Below are 7,448 nucleotides of genomic sequence, written 5' to 3'. Positions count from 1 at the left end.
GATACACAGTAATCACTAGTGTTTTGATCCATAAATCAAATTATTTATTTATGCTGAATAATTTAAATGAAAAAAATCTTCACTGAAGGCCTGGAATATAGTTAATTATTCATCTAAAGATAACTACCATTATAAATGATATATATAAGGGGCACCTGGGTGGCTCAGTCAGTTAAGAATCCAACCCTTGATCTCAACTCAGGTCTTGATCTCAGGGTCCTGAGTTTAAGCCCCACGTTGGGCTCCAGACTGGACATGGAGCCTACTTTTAAAAAATTAAAATAAATAACTAAATAAATATATATATATATATTAAATATATATATATATTTGATATATATATGAGAAATGATACATATGAAATTCATGTCATTAGTATATATCCTTGGAGCAGAGATACTTTGGAAGCCAAATAATAATCAGAATATTACTTAAAAAACGTGGATTCAGAATGAAGATATTTTTGTGAATAGAATGTTTAATAGCATCAAGTATGAATAGCCTGATAGTNGTTCACACTATGAATAGCCTTGTGTTTGGGACTGAGTTTCAATGGAATTAAGTCCCACTCCCTCATCTCTGGACCATATTTGTATAGGCCTTGCCCATATTGCTTCTGACTTTCCTATTAACTGCTTTCATGGCTAAAATTCTTTCTGTGGCTATGTCAATTCCTTCAATTAGTTTATGTCAAACCCTGCTGCACAGGAATTTATCTTGCCCATCCTGGTACTCATCTATTTTGTGTTGATCTTGAAATTCAACAATCCAAAGGCAACTTCATCTTGCATCCTTTATTTCAAATCTTTTGCCAATACCTCTCTCATAATGGTTTATAAGAATAAAAAAATGACAAGAATTGAAAGAATTAAGTCCAGGATAAGGTAACGCTCACTGAAAAATCCTGCATTATTTATGAGAAATTAGTGAGGATAAATAACAGCAGCTGTTCTCTTTTTCTTTCACATAGTATAGAAGCAGTGTATCCACAGGATTCAGTTAATCATTTTAACACACATCTTGATTACTGGGGTAAAGCTCTCCAAGCTCCTCCTACAAGAGGCACCATGTTTCTCTTTATAATGGTACCAAACCCCATGCTAAGCTAGAACTATTGGTCTGGAAGGAAGCATGGCCCAGAATTCATCAAAGCTGCCATACAGTGTCAGGAAAAGATGGCATTATACAAGTTGCACCCCATCAATGAAAAACTGAGCTGCTTCAACCTTTATGCTTTCAATAATGCCATGCACTTCAAGAGCAAAGTCTAGTGCCACAGTCCCGGTGTTCCTTTTTCCAACTAGGCAAATGCCAAGAAGAGCACTTTCCTACGAACAAGTGTGTGGGAGATAGTAAATGCAATAACAAGGTTAATTAAACCACCAGGGTGCTTCGAGACTGGAATGATTCAGTCAGACAGAAACAAACAATTCTTATTCCTTTATTGTTGTTTCTTTTTTATCTGTGAGCCAGGGCGTGGGAAGAGGACCAAAAATTCAGACATGGGAAAGATCTGTATGAACTTAGGAGCTAGTCTAGTAGTTTAGAGTCTGGAGAATACTATAGAGAAAAGTATTCCAAAAACAAAAACCAAGAAGAATGTTGAAGCAGCTTTCTCTGGAGGCACAGCATGCATAGTTAGGGAGTTCCCAAACACATTTCTGCCTGGATCCAGCTACTTTTCTTTGAGTTGGAGAACACAGATTTGGAAACCTCTGACTGACAACAGCACAATGATGAGTAGATATCCTTTGGTGTGAATGCCATCAACCTTCATAGTACTGGCCAATGAGAAACCTCTGAAAATAACAACATGAAAAGAACAAGAAAATAAATGATCAATACAGAAAAGGCAAAACTTCTTAATAATAACAGATAAATAGGCAAAGGTAAAAATTAAGTTACCAAAGCAAAAATAATTTTAAACCAGATTAATACAATATTTGTAATTTTTAAATTCTTGTAGTGTTACAGCATGTTGTTAAATTCACCAAATTTTATTTTTATTAGTAGAACCAATTTAATTGATAATAAAATGAGGGAAATTCCATTAAAGTAAGCATTGTCTATGGTGTCACTGCAAAAGTTTGGTAAGATCTGAATACACAAACTATTTCAGTAAATCAAAAAAGAAAACACATGAAAAATTATTGTGTATAATTGAGCATACACAAAGTTACCCTCCCCAAAAATTATGAATAAAGAAATTTTAGAGAATTTAAAAGAAAAAAGGTCGAGTATTTTTTTTAAATATGGCAGACCCTAAATTCTAATTATCTTACTCTATCTTTAGCAACTATAAAAGATAAGACACAGTGCACCAAACTCACCAACTATCATATGGTTTCACTTGGTTCTTCTTAACAGTTTACTGTAGTCAACAACAAGCTGAACCATATTAGTGGAGAGAAATCAAAAGAAACATAAAACTCTAAAAGAAAAAAATATACATTCCAAAGAAAAAACTTTTTAAAGAATATCTAACAAAACACCCAAGATAAGAGCTAATTACTGTCTGGCAGAACTAATGAATGAAAAAAAATCAAAGCTGAATGAAAGTTTTATTACGTCTCCATTACTACTGGATAACAGCTTGAGGTACTTCTGCAAAAGCTGGGGTTTTTGTGAACAATGACTTTGGGTTTGTGTTTCTTTTTCAAAACACTATAGTTTAATAGTATATGCACAATAAATAAATAATGGGCCATTAAGCTTTTCCTAAGACTCTTTTTTTAATAAAGATTTCATCTATTTATTTGACAGAGAGCACAAGTAAGGGGAGCAGCAGGCAGAGGGAGAGGGAGAAGCAGGCTTCTCACTGAGCGGGGAGCCCTATGTGGGGCTTGATCCCAGGACCCTGGGATCATGACCTGAGCCGAAGGCAGATGCCTAACTGACTGAGCCACCCAGACGCCTCTTTTCCTAAGACTCTTAATGATAATTTTCAAGAAAGAATCACAAACTCAATTATAATGGTGGAGGAAACTTCCATTTTTGAGAATAATGATGTGTTAGTCCTATGTAGCTATGTCCCAAGAGGCAGGATTTGACTTTCAAGTCCTAAAAAGTCATTATCAAGAGGCTTTACTTTAGCCGTGTAACTACGAATTTGATCCAGATTTCCTTTTCTAAAAATGGGATATCAAAAAGAATAAAGGACTAGTCATACTTACAATCCTTTCTTTAAATATATGGGAAACATGATGTCCATGTATATAGTTCATTATTTGAGTGGGGCATTTGGTTTGTCCTGTCTACAACAATTAAATGGGGCAATACACAGAAATGAAGGCCCATTCAAACTTTTTTTACATTTTCCGTCAGAAAAAGCTCAGCTCTTGAGAATTACCTGTCCTGTTTCATAGGTAGCACCTGTATTGCTGCTACACATCTGTGAAAGCACAATATCAGCCAACTGTTAAGCAAGGTTCACTTCCCTTCAAAGTGACTGATGATCCACTGCTAAAACAGCTTATAAAAATAACTTTTCCTTCGAAAAGGTGCTTCAGGGTTTTCAGACACATCTCACCATTCCTGCTAGCTTAATGCATGTTTGAAAGTTAATTTCTCATTAATATTTAAAGTAGAAATGGCTTCAGAACAAATTTCAAATGATCCATTACATTTTAGAAATAAAATATTATTGGCATTATTTTCATCTCGATTACAAGGAATAATAATGTCCAAGATTGGCTTTTAAAACTGTTAATGAGCCCTGGCAATGTGAAAAAGATATGGATTAGGTAGATGTAATGAGATATGATTAAAAGGTGCAGGCACTGAAGGGTGTTGGGAGAAATTCTTTTCTGAAAGAGTATAATTAGTGTCTGATAAAAGTACTTAGTAGATAAGATTTTTGAAGAAGAAAGGTTAAGATAAACACATACTTTATGACAAACCTGCTTAATTTTTCCCCTTTGGTTCTCTTACATACTCAATATTATGTTGAAGTTTCATACATAAATAATGTTTGTCAAATACTTCATGCAATTCTACCAGACAATTAGAGTGTTTTAATTGCCAGACACAGAGAGCAGAAAATGTGTTGAAACATCTTATTCCATTTTCAGTGTACATTTCTTTGTTGATTTATGTAATGTAGCTAATAATATGCAACCTACCCTAGTTTTAAACAAACAAATGAACTTCTAAAAAGCAAGCTTTCTGTAAGTTGCTAAGCAACTCCAAAGGCACATTTTATCAATTTAATAAATAACATTTAGATGGCCAATCCTTAAGGAAGATTTCTAACTCCATTTTATAAAAAGTAGAAAATCCAAGCAGGTACCCTTCTGATTCTCCTGTTTCTAAGGCCTCAGGGCTAGACAGAGGCACTGCCGTTTTCAGAGGTACACTGCACTCACTAAACAAATAAAACATTTTGCCGACTGAAGTTGTTATATAATAGAAGTTCTATTCTGGAACTCATTGTGTAGCTCTCAGAGTTAGAGCTCATGCTTCATTCCCATAACTGACGGTTTCTCAACCTCAGCTCTATTGACATTTTGGACTAGATAATTTGTTGCTGTGGGGGGGCTCTCCCATGCATTGAAGATGTTTAGCAATATCCATCCCTGGTTTCTACTTGCTAGATGCCAGTAGTGGCCCCCTAGTTGTTAAAACTAAAAATGTCTCCAGACATCGCCAAATGTGCCTGAGGTGGGGGCAGGGAGGGTGGTAGGGTGTCAAAAGCACACCCAGTAGAGACAGTTGAGAACCACTACAGATGAATAATGAGTAAAGATGCTGTGAGAAAGGTATCTTGAGCTTAACTGGTGATGAAGATATCGTGATATTAGTTTCCATCAGTCAACACCTAATATCTCCTAGCACCACCAACAATGAAGAATAAAGGAGTAGTACTGGTTTCAGGGGTACTGTGGCTCTTGCTCCATTCAAGGCTCATTATTGATCTTATCATTTCAATGTAATTCCTGTATAAAAACTAGGTAGAAAGGGCCTTGTCATAGCTCCATCTCTGTAGTAGTATCCCATTCCAGAACTGCACCAAAATATTTTCTCCTACTCTTTCTACCTCAATTTTCACTATACTCAGTTGCTGACTAGAATCATTCTAAATATAAATCTCAATTTTAATAAAACCATCCTCTGCTCATAGGGCCACAATAGGTCTCTATCACTTCTATTATCAAATACAAACCCCTCATGTGGTCTTTAAGGTTTCCTACAAATTACCACTTAACTCCATCTCACCAAACATCTTTCTCATTCTCCATTCATATCACCTTTACCCCCTCAAACACAAACATCTTCCATGTGCTCATCTTCCTATGTGACACATAAAGGACAAACTCATTTCCTCCATGAAAGTTTTCTTAATCAATCCTTCCTTTACTTATCGGTATCATATTTCTGTTAGAAGAATAGCGTGACTGCAAGTTAATATGTGAGGCAATTGTTTACTGAATGTTTCCAATATGCCAGACACTGAATATTGTTTAGTGGCTATTTCTATCAATTTATGTTTACATCATTTATGCTCAACTAGACTGCAAGTTCCCAGAGGATAAGAACAGGTCTTATTTGTATCCTTCTGATGCCTCTTAATAATGATGCTAATAAATATGCTTTAAATTTGATTAGCAATTATAACCTGTCAAATTCCGTTCATCGTTATTAACTTATTGATTATATATTTTCACTATTTCATAGGTAATGAAAGTGGGATATTAAATACTCTAGGGACTAATCTATGGGTTGCACAACTGGTGCTTAGTAGAACATGCTGTTAATATATGCTGACTGACTGAATTTAGTCTCACAACTTCACAACTATAAAGTTTCTCTCCCGTTTCTAAAGTTCTTATGGCATTTAAAAACAAATGTTTTTGAGGCGCCTGGGTGGCACAGCGGTTAAGCGTCTGCCTTCGGCTCAGGGCGTGGATCCTGGCGTTCTGGGATCGAGCCCCACATCAGGCTCCTCTGCTAGGAGCCTGCTTCTTCCTCTCCCACTCCCCCTGCTTGTGTTCCCTCTCTCGCTGGCTGGCTCTGTCTCTGTGGAATAAATAAATAGAATCTTTAAAAATAATAATAATAATAAAAAATAAGAAATGTTTTTGTGAAGAACAAGAACAGCTGAAAGATGCAGAAGACACAATGCAGAAGTGAATTAAGGTTTTCAAGAGTTAAATTATGACACAGCAGGAAAGCAAAAGAGAAATGAGTTACTGCCTCAAATTGGGGACAAGAGATTAACTTCATAAGACCTTGACTTCTCATCATAGAAAGTAAAACTTTTAAAAAGAAAGCAAAATGGAAAGGAAAAGCCACAGAAGGGCTAATAAACCCCCAAATTCCAAAAATCACACCATTTTACTTCATACATAGGAATAAGTCCGAGAAAACCTTTCCAACAACTTTAAGAGATGTCCTGTCACTGGTTTGGGAAAGTCCCTTCAAAAAATAAATAAATAAATAAATAAAACGCCTGTAAAAATCATTTATCAACCTCTCAATTGACTCCAACAAAACACAAGTCAGAGGTCAGCTGATTTCTGAGGCTACTCACTAGCCCTAACCACTATGTGCCCAAAGAGGCAGCATATTTATTAATTCTTTCAACATTTATTGCATGCCTACTAAGTACAGATACTGGTGTAGGCCCTGGGGTTAAAACAAAGATGCCTGAGTCTTAGCTGCTGATGTGAATTCGTCCAGGGAATTCAGAAAGGGGCAGGTACGCTGAAGAGAGAAAAAAACGGTTATCTTCAACGGGCCTTTTCTCTCAACCTCTGGCCCTCCTGCACTCCACTTCCCCCTGGGGGAAGCAACGAAATTAAATGAAATTCGGAAGAAAAAGAAATGACGGGAACAGGTGAAGGCCCCAGCAGCTACAGAAAGGTATTCCAAACGGCTCTCCACGTATCCCTCCGCCACGTGATTCGGCGGAAGTGCGGGGGTAGCGGACGGTCCGGGCCCTCACCAGGGGACCGGAAGTGCAGGCTCTGGAGTGCGCGGGAGAAATTGCCCTGAGCAGAGTTAAACTCTAGAACAGAGGTCGTTCGAGGCCTCTCAGGAGTTTCTCTGACCTCAAGGTCCCATCACAGTATAGCAGGCTTTCTGCACAATGGGGATTTTTGAGCTTTTCCGAAGAGGTTCCTAAATGTGGCTGTAAGCTTGACGTGAGTTGTGCAAGAAAGGGGCCGCGCCCCTCTCGCAGCTTTTTCCTAGGCGACTCTGCACCCCCCACACCCGTTCGGGGAGGGGAACGGGCACTCGGCCTCGAGTCACGCGAGCGGCGCGCTGACCTGTCCGGTGCTTGCCGAGCGGCGCCCCCTTCCTGAGAGAGGAAGACTGAAGTGGGAGGCGGGACGGGGTCCCAGCGGACGGGGTGTTAGAAAGCAGGCACTCTGGGGCACCGAGGTTCCGATGCGGGCGCTGAAAATGTGTGGGAGGAAGGGGCTTGTGTTAGGGTTGGGGGCGGGGGG

The 7,448-nt window shown here is 38.2% G+C and overlaps 1 protein-coding gene across 1 annotated transcript in view; it reads right to left on the bottom strand.

Moving 5' to 3' along the window:
- Positions 1 to 1,427: 1,427 nt before the first annotated feature.
- Positions 1,428 to 7,448, bottom strand: part of FOXG1 (forkhead box G1) — a gene marked incomplete at its 5' end in the record, with an annotated part of 23,765 nt that continues 17,744 nt past the window's right edge. The window contains one exon of the mRNA XM_002922436.4: positions 1,428 to 1,799. The remainder of the gene's footprint in view (positions 1,800 to 7,448) is intronic.

The sequence above is a fragment of the Ailuropoda melanoleuca genome, chromosome 20 (genome assembly GCF_002007445.2).
Source record: "Ailuropoda melanoleuca isolate Jingjing chromosome 20, ASM200744v2, whole genome shotgun sequence".
NCBI classification, from domain to species: domain Eukaryota; kingdom Metazoa; phylum Chordata; class Mammalia; order Carnivora; family Ursidae; genus Ailuropoda; species Ailuropoda melanoleuca.
This window is presented reverse-complemented; position numbering and strand designations above follow the sequence as displayed.